The sequence below is a fragment of the Lemur catta genome, chromosome 7 (genome assembly GCF_020740605.2).
Source record: "Lemur catta isolate mLemCat1 chromosome 7, mLemCat1.pri, whole genome shotgun sequence".
Taxonomy (NCBI): Eukaryota; Metazoa; Chordata; class Mammalia; order Primates; family Lemuridae; genus Lemur; species Lemur catta.
Window position 1 is genome coordinate 5,108,069 of NC_059134.1, and position 21,304 is coordinate 5,129,372.

A 21,304-nucleotide genomic window follows, 5' to 3' on the forward strand; every position below is an offset into this window, starting at 1 on the left:
ACCCTAACACTATCCTAGGGCTGATGCTAACCCTAACGCTAACCCTAACACTATCCGTGAACTGATGCTAACCCTAACCCTAACCCTAACACTATCCTAGGCCTGATGATAACCCTAACCCTAACCCTAACACTATCCTAGGGTTTATGTTAACCCTAACCCTAACACTATCCTAAGGCTGATGCTAACCCTAACCCTAAACCTAACACTATCCTAGGGCGGATGCTAACCCTAACCCTAACCCTAACACTATCCTAGGGCTGATGCTTACCCTAACACTAACACTATCCTTGGGCTGATGCTAACCCTAACCCTAACCCTAACAATATCCTAGGGCAGATGCTAACCCTAACCCTAACCCTAACACTATCCTTCGGCTGATGCTAACCCTAACCCTAACACTATCCTGGGCCTGAAGCTAACCCTAACCCTAACCCTAACACTATCCTAGGGCTGATGCTAACCCTAACCCTAACACTATCCTTGGGCTGATGCTAACCCTAACCCTAACCCTAACCCTAACAATATCCTAGGGCAGTTGCTAACCCTAACGCTAACCCTAACACTATCCTTGAACTGATGCTAACCCTAACCCTAACCCTAACACTATCCTAGGCCTGATGATAACCCTAACCCTAACCCTGACACTATCCTAGGGCTGATGCTAACCCTAACCCTAACACTATCCTAGGGCTGATGCTAACCCTAACCCTAACCCTAACACTATCCTAGGCCTGATGCTAACCCTATCCCTAACCCTAACACTCTCCTAGGGCTGAGGCTAACCCTAACCCTAACACTATCCTAGGGCTGATGCTAACCCTAACCCTAACCCAAACACTATCCTAGGGTTGATGCTAACCCTAACCCTAACACTATCCTAGGGCTGATGCTAACCCTAACCCTAACCCTAACAATATCCTTGGGCTGATGCTAACCCTAACCCTAACACTATCCTGGGCCTGATGCTAACCCTAACCCTAACCCTAACACTATCCTAGGGCTGATGCTAACCCTAACCCTAACACTATCCTTGGGCTGCTGCTAACCATAACCCTAACCCTAACACTATCCTAGGGCTGATGCTAACCCTAACCCTAATCCTAACATTATCCTAGGGCTGATGCTAACCCTAACCCTAACGCTAACACTATCTTAGGGCTTAGACTAACCCTAACCCTAACACTATCCTAGGGCTGATGCTAACCCTAACTCTAACCCTAACACTATCCTAGGGCTGATGCTAACCCTAACCCTAACACTATCCTAGGGCTGATGCTAACCCTAACCCTAACCCTAACACTATCCTAGGGCTGATGCTAACCCTAACCCTAACACTATCCTAGGGCTGATGCTAACCCTAACCCTAACCCTAACACTATCCTAGGGCTGATGCTAACCCTAACCCTAACACTATCCTAGGCCTGATGATAACCCTAACCCTAACCCTAACACTATCCTAGGGCTGATGCTAACCCTAACACTATCCTTGGGCTCATGCTAACCCTAACCCTAACACTATAATAGGCCTGATGATAACCCTAACCCTAACCCTAACACTATCCTAGGGTTTATGTTAACCCTAACCATAACACTATCCTAGGGCTGATGCTAACCCTAACCCTAACCCTAACACTATCCTAGGGCGGATGCTAACCCTAACCCTAACCCTAACACTATCCTAGGGCTGATGCTAACCCTAACACTAACACTATCCTAGGGCTGATGCTAACCCTAACCCTAACCCTAACATTATCCTAGGGCTGATGCTAACCCTAACCCTAACCCTAACACTATTCTAGGGCTGATGCTAACCCTAACGCTAACCCTAACACTATCCTTGAACTGATGCTAACCCTAACCCTAACCCTAACACTATCCTAGGCCTGATGATAACCCTAACCCTAACCCTAACACTATCCTAGGGTTTATGTTAACCCTAACCCTAACACTATCCTAGGGCTGATGCTAACCCTAACCCTAAACCTAACACTATCCTAGGGCGGATGCTAAACCTAACCCTAACCCTAACACTATCCTAGGGCTGATGCTAACCCTAACACTAACACTATCCTAGGGCTGATGCTAACCCTAACCCTAACCCTAACACTCTCCAAGGGTTGATGCTAACCCTAACCCTAACCCTAACACTATCCTAGGGCTGATGCTAACCCTAACCCTAACTCTAACACTATCTTAGGGCTGAGGCTAACCCTAACCCTAACACTATCCTACGGCTGATGCTAACCCGAACCCTAACCCTAACACTATCCTAGGGCTGATGGTAACCCTAACCCTAACACTATCCTAGGCCTGACGCTAACCCTAACACTAACCCTAACTCTATCCTAGGGTTGATGCTACCCCTACCCTAACACTATCCTAGGGCTGATGCTAACCCTAACCCTAACCCTAACACTATACTAGGGCTGATGCTAACCCTAACCCTAACACTATCCTAGGCCTGATGATAACCCTAACCCTAACCCTAACACTATCCTAGGGCTGATGCTAACCGTAACCCTAACCCTATCCTAGGGCTGATGCTAACCCTAACCCTAACCCTAACACTATCCTAAGTCTGATGCTAACCCTAGCCCTCACACTATCCTAGGCCTGATGATAACCCTAACCCTAACCCTAACACTATCCTAGAGCTGATGCTAACCCTAACCCTAACACTATCCTGGGCCTGATGCTAACCATAACCCTAACCCTAACACTATCCTAGGGCTGATGCTAACCCTAACCCTAACCCTAACACTATCCTTGGGCTGATGCTAACCCTAACCCTAACACTATCCTGGGCCTGATGCTAACCCTAAGCCTAACCCTAACACTATCCTAGGGCTGATGCTAACCCTAACCCTAACACTATCCTTGGGCTGATGCTAACCCTAACCCTAACCCTAACACTATCCTAGGGCAGATGCTAACCCTAACGCTAACCCTAACACTATCCTTGAACTGATGCTAACCCTAACCCTAACCCTAACACTATCCTAGGCCTGATGATAACCCTAACCCTAACCCTAACACTATCCTAGGATTTATGTTAACCCTAACCCTAACACTATCCTAGGGCTGATGCTAACCCTAACCCTAACCCTAACACTATCCTAGGGCGGATGCTAACCCTAACCCTAACCCTAACACTATCCTAGGGCTGATGCTAACCCTAACACTAACACTATCCTAGGGCTGATGCTAACCCTAACCCTAACCCTAACATTATCCTAGGGCGGATGCTAACCCTAACCCTAACCCTAACACTATCCTAGGGCTGATGCTAACCCTAACACTAACACTATCCTAGGCCTGATGCTAACCCTAACCCTAACCCTAACACTATCCTAGGGCTGATGCTAACCCTAACCCTAACACTATCCTAGGGCTGATGCTAACCCTAACCCTAACACTATCCTAGGGCTGATGCTAACCCTAACCCTAACCCTAACACTCTCCAAGGGCTGATGCTACCCCTAACCCTAACCCTAACACTATCCTAGGGGTGATGCTAACCCTAACCCTAACTGTAACACTATCTTAGGGCTGAGGCTAACCCTAACCCTAACACTATCCTACGGCTGATGCTAACCCTAACCCTAACCCTAACACTATCCTAGGGCTGATGCTAACCCAAACCCTAACACTATCCTAGGGCTGATGCTAATCCTAACCCTAACCCTAACACTATCCTAGGGCTGATGCTAACCCAAACCCTAACACTATCCTAGGGCTGATGCTAATCCTAACCCTAACCCTAACACTATCCTAGAGCTGATGCTAACCCTAACCCTAACACTATCCTGGGCCTGATGCTAACCATAACCCTAACCCTAACACTATCCTAGGGCTGATGCTAACCCTAACCCTAACACTAACACTATCCTTGGGCTGATGCTAACCCTAACCATAACACTATCCTGGGCCTGATGCTAACCCTAAGCCTAACCCTAACACTATCCTAGGGCTGATGCTAACCCTAACCCTAACACTATCCTTGGGCTGATGCTAACCCTAACCCTAACCCTAACACTATCCTAGGGCAGATGCTAACCCTAACGCTAACCCTAACACTATCCTTGAACTGATGCTAACCCTAACCCTAACCCTAACACTATCCTAGGCCTGATGATAACCCTAACCCTAACCCTAACACTATCCTAGGATTTATGTTAACCCTAACCCTAACACTATCCTAGGGCTGATGCTAACCCTAACCCTACCCCTAACACTATCCTAGGGCGGATGCTAACCCTAACCCTAACCCTAACACTATCCTAGGGCTGATGCTAACCCTAACACTAACACTATCCTAGGGCTGATGCTAACCCTAACCCTAACCCTAACATTATCCTAGGGCGGATGCTAACCCTAACCCTAACCCTAACACTATCCTAGGGCTGATGCTAACCCTAACACTAACACTATCCTAGGCCTGATGCTAACCCTAACCCTAACCCTAACACTATCCTAGGGCTGATGCTAACCCTAACCCTAACACTATCCTAGGGCGGATGCTAACCCTAACCCTAACACTATCCTAGGGCTGATGCTAACCCTAACCCTAACCCTAACACTCTCCAAGGGCTGATGCTACCCCTAACCCTAACCCTAACACTATCCTAGGGCTGATGCTAACCCTAACCCTAACTCTAACACTATCTTAGGGCTGAGGCTAACCCTAACCATAACACTATCCTACGGCTGATGCTAACCCTAACCCTAACCCTAACACTATCCTAGGGCTGATGCTAACCCAAACCCTAACACTATCCTAGGGCTGATGCTAATCCTAACCCTAACCCTAACACTATCCTAGGGCTGATGCTAACCCTAACCCTAACACTATCCTAGGGCTGATGCTAACCCTAACCCTAACCCTAACACTATCCTAGGGCTGATGCTAACCCTAACCCTAACACTATCCTAGGCCTGATGATAACCCTAACCCTAACCCTAACACTATCCTACGGCTGATGCTAACCCTAACCCTAACACTATCCTAGGGCTGATGCTAACCCTAACCCTAACCCTAACACTATCCTAGGGCTGATGCTAACCCTAACGCTAACCCTAACACTATCCTTGAACTGATGCTAACCCTAACCCTAACCCTAACACTATCCTAGGCCTGATGATAACCCTAACCCTAACCCTAACACTATCCTAGGGTTTATGTTAACCCTAACCCTAACACTATCCTAGGGCTGATGCTAACCCTAACCCTAAACCTAACACTATCCTAGGGCGGATGCTAACCCTAACCCTAACCCTAACACTATCCTAGGACTGATGCTAACCCTAACCCTAACACTATCCTTGGGCTGATGCTAACCCTAACCCTAACCCTAACCCTAACAATATCCCAGGGCAGTTGCTAACCCTAACGCTAACCCTAACACTATCCTTGAACTGATGCTAACCCTAACCCTAACCCTAACACTATCCTAGGCCTGATGATAACCCTAACCCTAACCCTGACACTATCCTAGGGCTGATGCTAACCCTAACCCTAACACTATCCTAGGGCTGATGCTAACCCTAACCCTAACCCTAACACTATCCTAGGCCTGATGCTAACCCTATCCCTAACCCTAACACTCTCCTAGGGCTGAGGCTAACCCTAACCCTAACACTATCCTAGGGCTGATGCTAACCCTAACCCTAACCCAAACACTATCCTAGGGTTGATGCTAACCCTAACCCTAACACTATCCTAGGGCTGATGCTAACCCTAACCCTAACCCTAACACTATCCTTGGGCTGATGCTAACCCTAACCCTAACACTATCCTGGGCCTGATGCTAACCCTAACCCTAACCCTAACACTATCCTAGGGCTGATGCTAACCCTAACCCTAACACTATCCTAGGGCTGGTGCTAACCCTAACCCTAACCCTAACACTATCCTAGGGCTGATGCTAACCCTAACCCTAACACTATCCTAGGGCTGATGCTAACCCTAACCCTAACCCTAACACTATCCTAGGGCTGATGCTAACCCTAACCCTAACACTATCCTAGGCCTGATGATAACCCTAACCCTAACCCTAACACTATCCTAGGGCTGATGCTAACCCTAACCCTAACCCTAACACTATCCTTGGGCTCATGCTAACCCTAACCCTAACACTATAATAGGCCTGATGATAACCCTAACCCTAACCCTAACACTATCCTAGGGTTTATGTTAACCCTAACCCTAAAACTATCCTAGGGCTGATTCTAACCCTAACACTAACCCTAACACTATCCTAGGGCGGATGCTAACCCTAACCCTAACCCTAACACTATCCTAGGGCTGATGCTAACCCTAACACTAACACTATCCTAGGGCTGATGCTAACCCTAACCCTAACACTATCCTAGGGCTGATGCTAACCCTAACCCTAACCCTAACACTCTCCAAGGGCTGATGCTACCCCTAACCCTAACCCTAACACTATCCTAGGGCTGATGCTAACCCTAACCCTAACTCTAACACTATCTTAGGGCTGAGGCTAACCCTAACCCTAACACTATCCTACGGCTGATGCTAACCCTAACCCTAACCCTAACACTATCCTAGGGCTGATGCTAACCCAAACCCTAACACTATCCTAGGGCTGATGCTAATCCTAACCCTAACCCTAACACTATCCTAGGGCTGATGCTAACCCTAACCCTAACACTATCCTAGGGCTGATGCTAACCCTAACCCTAACCCTAACACTATCCTAGGGCTGATGCTAACCCTAACCCTAACACTATCCTAGGCCTGATGATAACCCTAACCCTAACCCTAACACTATCCTACGGCTGATGCTAACCCTAACCCTAACACTATCCTAGGGCTGATGCTAACCCTAACCCTAACCCTAACACTATCCTAGGGCTGATGCTAACCCTAACGCTAACCCTAACACTATCCTTGAACTGATGCTAACCCTAACCCTAACCCTAACACTATCCTAGGCCTGATGATAACCCTAACCCTAACCCTAACACTATCCTAGGGTTTATGTTAACCCTAACCCTAACACTATCCTAAGGCTGATGCTAACCCTAACCCTAAACCTAACACTATCCTAGGGCGGATGCTAACCCTAACCCTAACCCTAACACTATCCTAGGGCTGATGCTTACCCTAACACTAACACTATCCTTGGGCTGATGCTAACCCTAACCCTAACCCTAACAATATCCTAGGGCAGATGCTAACCCTAACCCTAACCCTAACACTATCCTTCGGCTGATGCTAACCCTAACCCTAACACTATCCTGGGCCTGAAGCTAACCCTAACCCTAACCCTAACACTATCCTAGGGCTGATGCTAACCCTAACCCTAACACTATCCTTGGGCTGATGCTAACCCTAACCCTAACCCTAACCCTAACAATATCCTAGGGCAGTTGCTAACCCTAACGCTAACCCTAACACTATCCTTGAACTGATGCTAACCCTAACCCTAACCCTAACACTATCCTAGGCCTGATGATAACCCTAACCCTAACCCTGACACTATCCTAGGGCTGATGCTAACCCTAACCCTAACACTATCCTAGGGCTGATGCTAACCCTAACCCTAACCCTAACACTATCCTAGGCCTGATGCTAACCCTATCCCTAACCCTAACACTCTCCTAGGGCTGAGGCTAACCCTAACCCTAACACTATCCTAGGGCTGATGCTAACCCTAACCCTAACCCAAACACTATCCTAGGGTTGATGCTAACCCTAACCCTAACACTATCCTAGGGCTGATGCTAACCCTAACCCTAACCCTAACAATATCCTTGGGCTGATGCTAACCCTAACCCTAACACTATCCTGGGCCTGATGCTAACCCTAACCCTAACCCTAACACTATCCTAGGGCTGATGCTAACCCTAACCCTAACACTATCCTTGGGCTGATGCTAACCCTAACCCTAATCCTAACATTATCCTAGGGCTGATGCTAACCCTAACCCTAACGCTAACACTATCTTAGGGCTTAGACTAACCCTAACCCTAACACTATCCTAGGGCTGATGCTAACCCTAACCCTAACCCTAACACTATCCTAGGGCTGATGCTAACCCTAACCCTAACACTATACTAGGGCTGATGCTAACCCTAACCCTAACCCTAACACTATCCTAGGGCTGATGCTAACCCTAACCCTAACACTATCCTAGGGCTGATGCTAACCCTAACCCTAACCCTAACACTATCCTAGGGCTGATGCTAACCCTAACCCTAACACTATCCTAGGCCTGATGATAACCCTAACCCTAACCCTAACACTATCCTAGGGCTGATGCTAACCCTAACCCTAACCCTAACACTATCCTTGGGCTCATGCTAACCCTAACCCTAACACTATAATAGGCCTGATGATAACCCTAACCCTAACCCTAACACTATCCTAGGGTTTATGTTAACCCTAACCATAACACTATCCTAGGGCTGATGCTAACCCTAACCCTAACCCTAACACTATCCTAGGGCGGATGCTAACACTAACCCTAACCCTAACACTATCCTAGGGTTTATGTTAACCCTAACCATAACACTATCCTAGGGCTGATGCTAACCCTAACCCTAACCCTAACACTATCCTAGGGCGGATGCTAACACTAACCCTAACCCTAACACTATCCTAGGGCTGATGCTAACCCTAACACTAACACTATCCTAGGGCTGATGCTAACCCTAACCCTAACCCTAACATTATCCTAGGGCTGATGCTAACCCTAACCCTAACCCTAACACTATTCTAGGGCTGATGCTAACCCTAACGCTAACCCTAACACTATCCTTGAACTGATGCTAACCCTAACCCTAACCCTAACACTATCCTAGGCCTGATGATAACCCTAACCCTAACCCTAACACTATCCTAGGGTTTATGTTAACCCTAACCCTAACACTATCCTAGGGCTGATGCTAACCCTAACCCTAAACCTAACACTATCCTAGGGCGGATGCTAAACCTAACCCTAACCCTAACACTATCCTAGGGCTGATGCTAACCCTAACACTAACACTATCCTAGGGCTGATGCTAACCCTAACCCTAACCCTAACACTCTCCAAGGGTTGATGCTAACCCTAAACCTAACCCTAACACTATCCTAGGGCTGATGCTAACCCTAACCCTAACTCTAACACTATCTTAGGGCTGAGGCTAACCCTAACCCTAACACTATCCTACGGCTGATGCTAACCCGAACCCTAACCCTAACACTATCCTAGGGCTGATGGTAACCCTAACCCTAACACTATCCTAGGCCTGACGCTAACCCTAACCCTAACCCTAACTCTATCCTAGGGTTGATGCTACCCCTAACCCTAACACTATCCTAGGGCTGATGCTAACCCTAACCCTAACCCTAACACTATCCTAGGGCTGATGCTAACCCTAACCCTAACACTATCCTAGGGCTGATGCTAACCCTAACCCTAACCCTAACACTATCCTAGGGCTGATGCTAACCCTAACCCTAACACTATCCTAGGGCTGATGCTAACCCTAACCCTAACCCTAACACTATCCTAGGGCTGATGCTAACCCTAACCCTAACACTATCCTAGGCCTGATGATAACCCTAACCCTAACCCTAACACTATCCTAGGGCTGATGCTAACCCTAACCCTAACCCTAACACTATCCTTGGGCTCATGCTAACCCTAACCCTAACACTATAATAGGCCTGATGATAACCCTAACCCTAACCCTAACACTATCCTAGGGTTTATGTTAACCCTAACCCTAACACTATCCTAGGGCTGATGCTAACCCTAACACTAACCCTAACACTATCCTAGGGCGGATGCTAACCCTAACCCTAACCCTAACACTATCCTAGGGCTGATGCTAACCCTAACACTAACACTATCCTAGGGCTGATGCTAACCCTAACCCTAACACTATCCTAGGGCTGATGCTAAACCTAACCCTAACCCTAACACTCTCCAAGGGCTGATGCTACCCCTAACCCTAACCCTAACACTATCCTAGGGCTGATGCTAACCCTAACCCTAACTCTAACACTATCTTAGGGCTGAGGCTAACCCTAACCCTAACACTATCCTACGGCTGATGCTAACCCTAACCCTAACCCTAACACTATCCTAGGGCTGATGCTAACCCAAACCCTAACACTATCCTAGGGCTGATGCTAATCCTAACCCTAACCCTAACACTATCCTAGGGCTGATGCTAACCCTAACCCTAACACTATCCTAGGGCTGATGCTAACCCTAACCCTAACCCTAACACTATCCTAGGGCTGATGCTAACCCTAACCCTAACACTATCCTAGGCCTGATGATAACCCTAACCCTAACCCTAACACTATCCTAGGGCTGATGCTAACCCTAACCCTAACACTATCCTAGGGCTGATGCTAACCCTAACCCTAACCCTAACACTATCCTAGGGCTGATGCTAACCCTAACGCTAACCCTAACACTATCCTTGAACTGATGCTAACCCTAACCCTAACCCTAACACTATCCTAGGCCTGATGATAACCCTAACCCTAACCCTAACACTATCCTAGGGTTTTTGTTAACCCTAACCCTAACACTATCCTAAGGCTGATGCTAACCCTAACCCTAAACCTAACACTATCCTAGGGCGGATGCTAACCCTAACCCTAACCCTAACACTATCCTAGGGCTGATGCTTACCCTAACACTAACACTATCCTTGGGCTGATGCTAACCCTAACCCTAACCCTAACAATATCCTAGGGCAGATGCTAACCCTAACCCTAACCCTAACACTATCCTTCGGCTGATGCTAACCCTAACCCTAACACTATCCTGGGCCTGAAGCTAACCCTAACCCTAACCCTAACACTATCCTAGGGCTGATGCTAACCCTAACCCTAACACTATCCTTGGGCTGATGCTAACCCTAACCCTAACCCTAACCCTAACAATATCCTAGGGCAGTTGCTAACCCTAACGCTAACCCTAACACTATCCTTGAACTGATGCTAACCCTAACCCTAACCCTAACACTATCCTAGGCCTGATGATAACCCTAACCCTAACCCTGACACTATCCTAGGGCTGATGCTAACCCTAACCCTAACACTATCCTAGGGCTGATGCTAACCCTAACCCTAACCCTAACACTATCCTAGGCCTGATGCTAACCCTATCCCTAACCCTAACACTCTCCTAGGGCTGAGGCTAACCCTAACCCTAACACTATCCTAGGGCTGATGCTAACCCTAACCCTAACCCAAACACTATCCTAGGGTTGATGCTAACCCTAACCCTAACACTATCCTAGGGCTGATGCTAACCCTAACCCTAACCCTAACAATATCCTTGGGCTGATGCTAACCCTAACCCTAACACTATCCTGGGCCTGATGCTAACCCTAACCCTAACCCTAACACTATCCTAGGGCTGATGCTAACCCTAACCCTAACACTATCCTTGGGCTGCTGCTAACCATAACCCTAACCCTAACACTATCCTAGGGCTGATGCTAACCCTAACCCTAATCCTAACATTATCCTAGGGCTGATGCTAACCCTAACCCTAACGCTAACACTATCTTAGGGCTTAGACTAACCCTAACCCTAACACTATCCTAGGGCTGATGCTAACCCTAACCCTAACCCTAACACTATCCTAGGGCTGATGCTAACCCTAACCCTAACACTATCCTAGGGCTGATGCTAACCCTAACCCTAACCCTAACACTATCCTAGGGCTGATGCTAACCCTAACCCTAACACTATCCTAGGGCTGATGCTAACCCTAACCCTAACCCTAACACTATCCTAGGGCTGATGCTAACCCTAACCCTAACACTATCCTAGGCCTGATGATAACCCTAACCCTAACCCTAACACTATCCTAGGGCTGATGCTAACCCTAACCCTAACCCTAACACTATCCTTGGGCTCATGCTAACCCTAACCCTAACACTATAATAGGCCTGATGATAACCCTAACCCTAACCCTAACACTATCCTAGGGTTTATGTTAACCCTAACCATAACACTATCCTAGGGCTGATGCTAACCCTAACCCTAACCCTAACACTATCCTAGGGCGGATGCTAACCCTAACCCTAACCCTAACACTATCCTAGGGCTGATGCTAACCCTAACACTAACACTATCCTAGGGCTGATGCTAACCCTAACCCTAACCCTAACATTATCCTAGGGCTGATGCTAACCCTAACCCTAACCCTAACACTATTCTAGGGCTGATGCTAACCCTAACGCTAACCCTAACACTATCCTTGAACTGATGCTAACCCTAACCCTAACCCTAACACTATCCTAGGCCTGACGCTAACCCTAACCCTAACCCTAACTCTATCCTAGGGTTGATGCTACCCCTAACCCTAACACTATCCTAGGGCTGATGCTAACCCTAACCCTAACCCTAACACTATACTAGGGCTGATGCTAACCCTAACCCTAACGCTATCCTAGGCCTGATGATAACCCTAACCCTAACCCTAACACTATCCTAGGGCTGATGCTAACCGTAACCCTAACCCTATCCTAGGGCTGATGCTAACCCTAACCCTAACCCTAACACTATCCTAAGTCTGATGCTAACCCTAGCCCTCACACTATCCTAGGCCTGATGATAACCCTAACCCTAACCCTAACACTATCCTAGAGCTGATGCTAACCCTAACCCTAACACTATCCTGGGCCTGATGCTAACCATAACCCTAACCCTAACACTATCCTAGGGCTGATGCTAACCCTAACCCTAACCCTAACACTATCCTTGGGCTGATGCTAACCCTAACCCTAACACTATCCTGGGCCTGATGCTAACCCTAAGCCTAACCCTAACACTATCCTAGGGCTGATGCTAACCCTAACCCTAACACTATCCTTGGGCTGATGCTAACCCTAACCCTAACCCTAACACTATCCTAGGGCAGATGCTAACCCTAACGCTAACCCTAACACTATCCTTGAACTGATGCTAACCCTAACCCTAACCCTAACACTATCCTAGGCCTGATGATAACCCTAACCCTAACCCTAACACTATCCTAGGATTTATGTTAACCCTAACCCTAACACTATCCTAGGGCTGATGCTAACCCTAACCCTAACACTATCCTTGGGCTGATGCTAACCCTAACCCTAACCCTAACCCTAACAATATCCCAGGGCAGTTGCTAACCCTAACGCTAACCCTAACACTATCCTTGAACTGATGCTAACCCTAACCCTAACCCTAACACTATCCTAGGCCTGATGATAACCCTAACCCTAACCCTGACACTATCCTAGGGCTGATGCTAACCCTAACCCTAACACTATCCTAGGGCTGATGCTAACCCTAACCCTAACCCTAACACTATCCTAGGCCTGATGCTAACCCTATCCCTAACCCTAACACTCTCCTAGGGCTGAGGCTAACCCTAACCCTAACACTATCCTAGGGCTGATGCTAACCCTAACCCTAACCCAAACACTATCCTAGGGTTGATGCTAACCCTAACCCTAACACTCCTAGGGCTGATGCTAACCCTAACCCTAACCCTAACACTATCCTTGGGCTGATGCTAACCCTAACCCTAACACTATCATGGGCCTGATGCTAACCCTAACCCTAACCCTAACACTATCCTAGGGCTGATGCTAACCCTAACCCTAACACTATCCTTGGGCTGCTGCTAACCATAACCCTAACCCTAACACTATCCTAGGGCTGATGCTAACCCTAACCCTAACCCTAACATTATCCTAGGGCTGATGCTAACCCTAACCCTAACGCTAACACTATCTTAGGGCTTAGACTAACCCTAACCCTAACACTATCCTAGGGCTGATGCTAACCCTAACCCTAACCCTAACACTATCCTAGGGCTGATGCTAACCCTAACCCTAACACTATCCTAGGGCTGATGCTAACCCTAACCCTAACCCTAACACTATCCTAGGGCTGATGCTAACCCTAACCCTAACACTATCCTAGGGCTGATGCTAACCCTAACCCTAACCCTAACACTATCCTAGGGCTGATGCTAACCCTAACCCTAACACTATCCTAGGCCTGATGATAACCCTAACCCTAACCCTAACACTATCCTAGGGCTGATGCTAACCCTAACCCTAACCCTAACACTATCCTTGGGCTCATGCTAACCCTAACCCTAACACTATAATAGGCCTGATGATAACCCTAACCCTAACCCTAACACTATCCTAGGGTTTATGTTAACCCTAACCCTAACACTATCCTAGGGCTGATGCTAACCCTAACACTAACCCTAACACTATCCTAGGGCGGATGCTAACCCTAACCCTAACCCTAACACTATCCTAGGGCTGATGCTAACCCTAACACTAACACTATCCTAGGGCTGATGCTAACCCTAACCCTAACACTATCCTAGGGCTGATGCTAACCCTAACCCTAACCCTAACACTCTCCAAGGGCTGATGCTACCCCTAACCCTAACCCTAACACTATCCTAGGGCTGATGCTAACCCTAACCCTAACTCTAACACTATCTTAGGGCTGAGGCTAACCCTAACCCTAACACTATCCTACGGCTGATGCTAACCCTAACCCTAACCCTAACACTATCCTAGGGCTGATGCTAACCCAAACCCTAACACTATCCTAGGGCTGATGCTAATCCTAACCCTAACCCTAACACTATCCTAGGGCTGATGCTAACCCTAACCCTAACACTATCCTAGGGCTGATGCTAACCCTAACCCTAACCCTAACACTATCCTAGGGCTGATGCTAACCCTAACCCTAACACTATCCTAGGCCTGATGATAACCCTAACCCTAACCCTAACACTATCCTACGGCTGATGCTAACCCTAACCCTAACACTATCCTAGGGCTGATGCTAACCCTAACCCTAACCCTAACACTATCCTAGGGCTGATGCTAACCCTAACGCTAACCCTAACACTATCCTTGAACTGATGCTAACCCTAACGCTAACCCTAACACTATCCTAGGCCTGATGATAACCCTAACCCTAACCCTAACACTATCCTAGGGTTTATGTTAACCCTAACCCTAACACTATCCTAAGGCTGATGCTAACCCTAACCCTAAACCTAACACTATCCTAGGGCGGATGCTAACCCTAACCCTAACCCTAACACTATCCTAGGGCTGATGCTTACCCTAACACTAACACTATCCTTGGGCTGATGCTAACCCTAACCCTAACCCTAACAATATCCTAGGGCAGATGCTAACCCTAACCCTAACCCTAACACTATCCTTCGGCTGATGCTAACCCTAACCCTAACACTATCCTGGGCCTGAAGCTAACCCTAACCCTAACCCTAACACTATCCTAGGGCTGATGCTAACCCTAACCCTAACACTATCCTTGGGCTGATGCTAACCCTAACCCTAACCCTAACCCTAACAATATCCTAGGGCAGTTGCTAACCCTAACGCTAACCCTAACACTATCCTTGAACTGATGCTAACCCTAACCCTAACCCTAACACTATCCTAGGCCTGATGATAACCCTAACCCTAACCCTGACACTATCCTAGGGCTGATGCTAACCCTAACCCTAACACTATCCTAGGGCTGATGCTAACCCTAACCCTAACCCTAACACTATCCTAGGCCTGATGCTAACCCTATCCCTAACCCTAACACTCTCCTAGGGCTGAGGCTAACCCTAACCCTAACACTATCCTAGGGCTGATGCTAACCCTAACCCTAACCCAAACACTATCCTAGGGTTGATGCTAACCCTAACCCTAACACTATCCTAGGGCTGATGCTAACCCTAACCCTAACCCTAACAATATCCTTGGGCTGATGCTAACCCTAACCCTAACACTATCCTGGGCCTGATGCTAACCCTAACCCTAACCCTAACACTATCCTAGGGCTGATGCTAACCCTAACCCTAACACTATCCTTGGGCTGCTGCTAACCATAACCCTAACCCTAACACTATCCTAGGGCTGATGCTAACCCTAACCCTAATCCTAACATTATCCTAGGGCTGATGCTAACCCTAACCCTAACGCTAACACTATCTTAGGGCTTAGACTAACCCTAACCCTAACACTATCCTAGGGCTGATGCTAACCCTAACCCTAACCCTAACACTATCCTAGGGCTGATGCTAACCCTAACCCTAACACTATCCTAGGGCTGATGCTAACCCTAACCCTAACCCTAACACTATCCTAGGGCTGATGCTAACCCTAACCCTAACACTATCCTAGGGCTGATGCTAACCCTAACCCTAACCCTAACACTATCCTAGGGCTGATGCTAACCCTAACCCTAACACTATCCTAGGCCTGATGATAACCCTAACCCTAACCCTAACACTATCCTAGGGCTGATGCTAACCCTAACCCTAACCCTAACACTATCCTTGGGCTCATGCTAACCCTAACCCTAACACTATAATAGGCCTGATGATAACCCTAACCCTAACCCTAACACTATCCTAGGGTTTATGTTAACCCTAACCATAACACTATCCTAGGGCTGATGCTAACCCTAACCCTAACCCTAACACTATCCTAGGGCGGATGCTAACCCTAACCCTAACCCTAACACTATCCTAGGGCTGATGCTAACCCTAACACTAACACTATCCTAGGGCTGATGCTAACCCTAACCCTAACCCTAACATTATCCTAGGGCTGATGCTAACCCTAACCCTAACCCTAACACTATTCTAGGGCTGATGCTAACCCTAACGCTAACCCTAACACTATCCTTGAACTGATGCTAACCCTAACCCTAACCCTAACACTATCCTAGGCCTGATGATAACCCTAACCCTAACCCTAACACTATCCTAGGGTTTATGTTAACCCTAACCCTAACACTATCCTAGGGCTGATGCTAACCCTAACCCTAAACCTAACACTATCCTAGGGCGGATGCTAAACCTAACCCTAACCCTAACACTATCCTAGGGCTGATGCTAACCCTAACACTAACACTATCCTAGGGCTGATGCTAACCCTAACCCTAACCCTAACACTCTCCAAGGGTTGATGCTAACCCTAACCCTAACCCTAACACTATCCTAGGGCTGATGCTAACCCTAACCCTAACTCTAACACTATCTTAGGGCTGAGGCTAACCCTAACCCTAACACTATCCTACGGCTGATGCTAACCCGAACCCTAACCCTAACACTATCCTAGGGCTGATGGTAACCCTAACCCTAACACTATCCTAGGCCTGACGCTAACCCTAACCCTAACCCTAACTCTATCCTAGGGTTGATGCTACCCCTAACCCTAACACTATCCTAGGGCTGATGCTAACCCTAACCCTAACCCTAACACTATACTAGGGCTGATGCTAACCCTAACCCTAACACTATCCTAGGCCTGATGATAACCCTAACCCTAACCCTAACACTATCCTAGGGCTGATGCTAACCGTAACCCTAACCCTATCCTAGGGCTGATGCTAACCCTAACCCTAACCCTAACACTATCCTAAGTCTGATGCTAACCCTAGCCCTCACACTATCCTAGGCCTGATGATAACCCTAACCCTAACCCTAACACTATCCTAGAGCTGATGCTAACCCTAACCCTAACACTATCCTGGGCCTGATGCTAACCATAACCCTAACCCTAACACTATCCTAGGGCTGATGCTAACCCTAACCCTAACCCTAACACTATCCTTGGGCTGATGCTAACCCTAACCCTAACACTATCCTGGGCCTGATGCTAACCCTAAGCCTAACCCTAACACTATCCTAGGGCTGATGCTAACCCTAACCCTAACACTATCCTTGGGCTGATGCTAACCCTAACCCTAACCCTAACACTATCCTAGGGCAGATGCTAACCCTAACGCTAACCCTAACACTATCCTTGAACTGATGCTAACCCTAACCCTAACCCTAACACTATCCTAGGCCTGATGATAACCCTAACCCTAACCCTAACACTATCGTAGGATTTATGTTAACCCTAACCCTAACACTATCCTAGGGCTGATGCTAACCCTAACCCTAACCCTAACACTATCCTAGGGCGGATGCTAACCCTAACCCTAACCCTAACACTATCCTAGGGCTGATGCTAACCCTAACACTAACACTATCCTAGGGCTGATGCTAACCCTAACCCTAACCCTAACATTATCCTAGGGCGGATGCTAACCCTAACCCTAACCCTAACACTATCCTAGGGCTGATGCTAACCCTAACACTAACACTATCCTAGGCCTGATGCTAACCCTAACCCTAACCCTAACACTATCCTAGGGCTGATGCTAACCCTAACCCTAACACTATCCTAGGGCTGATGCTAACCCTAACCCTAACACTATCCTAGGGCTGATGCTAACCCTAACCCTAACCCTAACACTCTCCAAGGGCTGATGCTACCCCTAACCCTAACCCTAACACTATCCTAGGGCTGATGCTAACCCTAACCCTAACTCTAACACTATCTTAGGGCTGAGGCTAACCCTAACCCTAACACTATCCTACGGCTGATGCTAACCCTAACCCTAACCCTAACACTATCCTAGGGCTGATGCTAACCCAAACCCTAACACTATCCTAGGGCTGATGCTAATCCTAACCCTAACCCTAACACTATCCTAGGGCCGATGCTAACCCTAACCCTAACACTATCCTAGGGCTGACGCTAACCCTAACCCTAACCCTAACACTATCCTAGGGCTGATGCTAAACCTAACCCTAACACTATCCTAGGCCTGATGATAACCCTAACCCTAACCCTAACACTATCCTACGGCTGATGCTAACCCTAACCCTAACACTATCCTAGGGCTGATGCTAACCCTAACCCTAACCCTAACACTATCCTAGGGCTGATGCTAACCCTAACGCTAACCCTAACACTATCCTTGAACTGATGCTAACCCTAACCCTAACCCTAACACTATCCTAGGCCTGATGATAACCCTAACCCTAACCCTAACACTATCCTAGGGTTTATGTTAACCCTAACCCTAACACTATCCTAGGGCTGATGCTAACCCTAACCCTAACCCTAACACTATCCTAGGCCTGATGCTAACCCTATCCCTAACCCTAACACTCTCCTAGGGCTGAGGCTAACCCTAACCCTAACACTATCCTAGGGCTGATGCTAACCCTAACCCTAACCCAAACACAATCCTATGGTTGATGCTAACCCTAACCCTAACACTATCCTAGGGCTGATGCTAACCCTAACCCTAACCCTAACACTATCCTTGGGCTGATGCTAACCCAAACCCTAACACTATCCTGGGCCTGATGCTAACCCTAACCCTAACCCTAACACTATCCTAGGGCTGATGCTAACCCTAACCCTAACACTATCCTTGGGCTGCTGCTAACCATAACCCTAACCCTAACACTATCCTAGGGCTGATGCTAACCCTAACCCTAACCCTAACATTATCCTAGGGCTGATGCTAACCCTAACCCTAACGCTAACACTATCTTAGGGCTTAGACTAACCCTAACCCTAACACTATCCTAGGGCTGATGCTAACCCTAACCCTAACCCTAACACTATCCTAGGGCTGATGCTAACCCTAACCCTAACACTATCCTAGGGCTGATGCTAACCCTAACCCTAACCCTAACACTATCCTAGGGCTGATGCTAACCCTAACCCTAACACTATCCTAGGGCTGATGCTAACCCTAACCCTAACCCTAACACTATCCTAGGGCTGATGCTAACCCTAACCCTTACACTATCCTAGGCCTGATGATAACCCTAACCCTAACCCTAACACTATCCTAGGGCTGATGCTAACCCTAACCCTAACCCTAACACTATCCTTGGGCTCATGCTAACCCTAACCCTAACACTATAATAGGCCTGATGATAACCCTAACCCTAACCCTAACACTATCCTAGGGTTTATGTTAACCCTAACCCTAACACTATCCTAGGGCTGATGCTAACCCTAACCCTAACCCTAACACTATCCTAGGGCGGATGCTAACCCTAACCCTAACCCTAACACTATCCTAGGGCTGATGCTAACCCTAACACTAACACTATCCTAGGGCTGATGCTAACCCTAACCCTAACCCTAACATTATCCTAGGGCTGATGCTAACCCTAACCCTAACTCTAACACTATCTTAGGGCTTAGACTAACCCTAACCCTAACACTATCCTAGGGCTGATGCTAACCCTAACCCTAACCCTAACACTATCCTAGGGCTGATGCTAACCCTAACCCTAACATTATCCTAGGGCTGATGCTAACCCTAACCCTAACCCTAACACTATTCTAGGGCTGATGCTAACCCTAACGCTAACCCTAACACTATCCTTGAACTGATGCTAACCCTAACCCTAACCCTAACACTATCCTAGGCCTGATGATAACCCTAACCCTAACCCTAACACTATCCTAGAGTTTATGTTAACCCTAACCCTAACACTATCCTAGGGCTGATGCTAACCCTAACCCTAAACCTAACACTATCCTAGGGCGGATGCTAAACCTAACCCTAACCCTAACACTATCCTAGGGCTGATGCTAACCCTAACACTAACACTATCCTAGGGCTGATTCTAACCCTAACCCTAACCCTAACACTCTCCAAGTGTTGATGCTAACCCTAACCCTAACCCTAACACTATCCTAGGGCTGATGCTAACCCTAACCCTAACTCTAACACTATCTTAGGGCTGAGGCTAACCCTAACACTAACACTATCCTACGGCTGAACCTAACCCGAACCCTAACCCTAACACTATCCTAGGGCTGATGGTAACCCTAACCCTAACACTATCCTAGGCCTGACGCTAACCCTAACCCTAACCCTAACTCTATCCTAGGGTTGATGCTACCCCTAACCCTAACACTATCCTAGGGCTGATGATAACCCTAACCCTAACCCTAACACTATACTAGGGCTGATGCTAACCCTAACCCTAACACTATCCTAGGCCTGATGATAACCCTAACCCTAACCCTAACACTATCCTAGGGCTGATGCTAACCGTAACCCTAACCCTATCCTAGGGCTGATGCTAACCCTAACCCTAACCCTAACACTATCCTAAGTCTGATGCTAACCCTAGCCCTCACACTATCCTAGGCCTGATGATAACCCTAACCCTAACACTAACACTATCCTAGAGCTGATGCTAACCCTAACCCTAACACTATCCTCGGCCTGATGCTAACCATAACCCTAACCCTAACACTATCCTAGGGCTGATGCTAACCCTAACCCTAACCCTAACACTATCCTTGGGCTGATGCTAACCCTAAGCCTAACACTATCCTGGGCCTGATGCTAACCCTAAGCCTAACCCTAACACTATCCTAGGGCTGATGCTAACCCTAACCC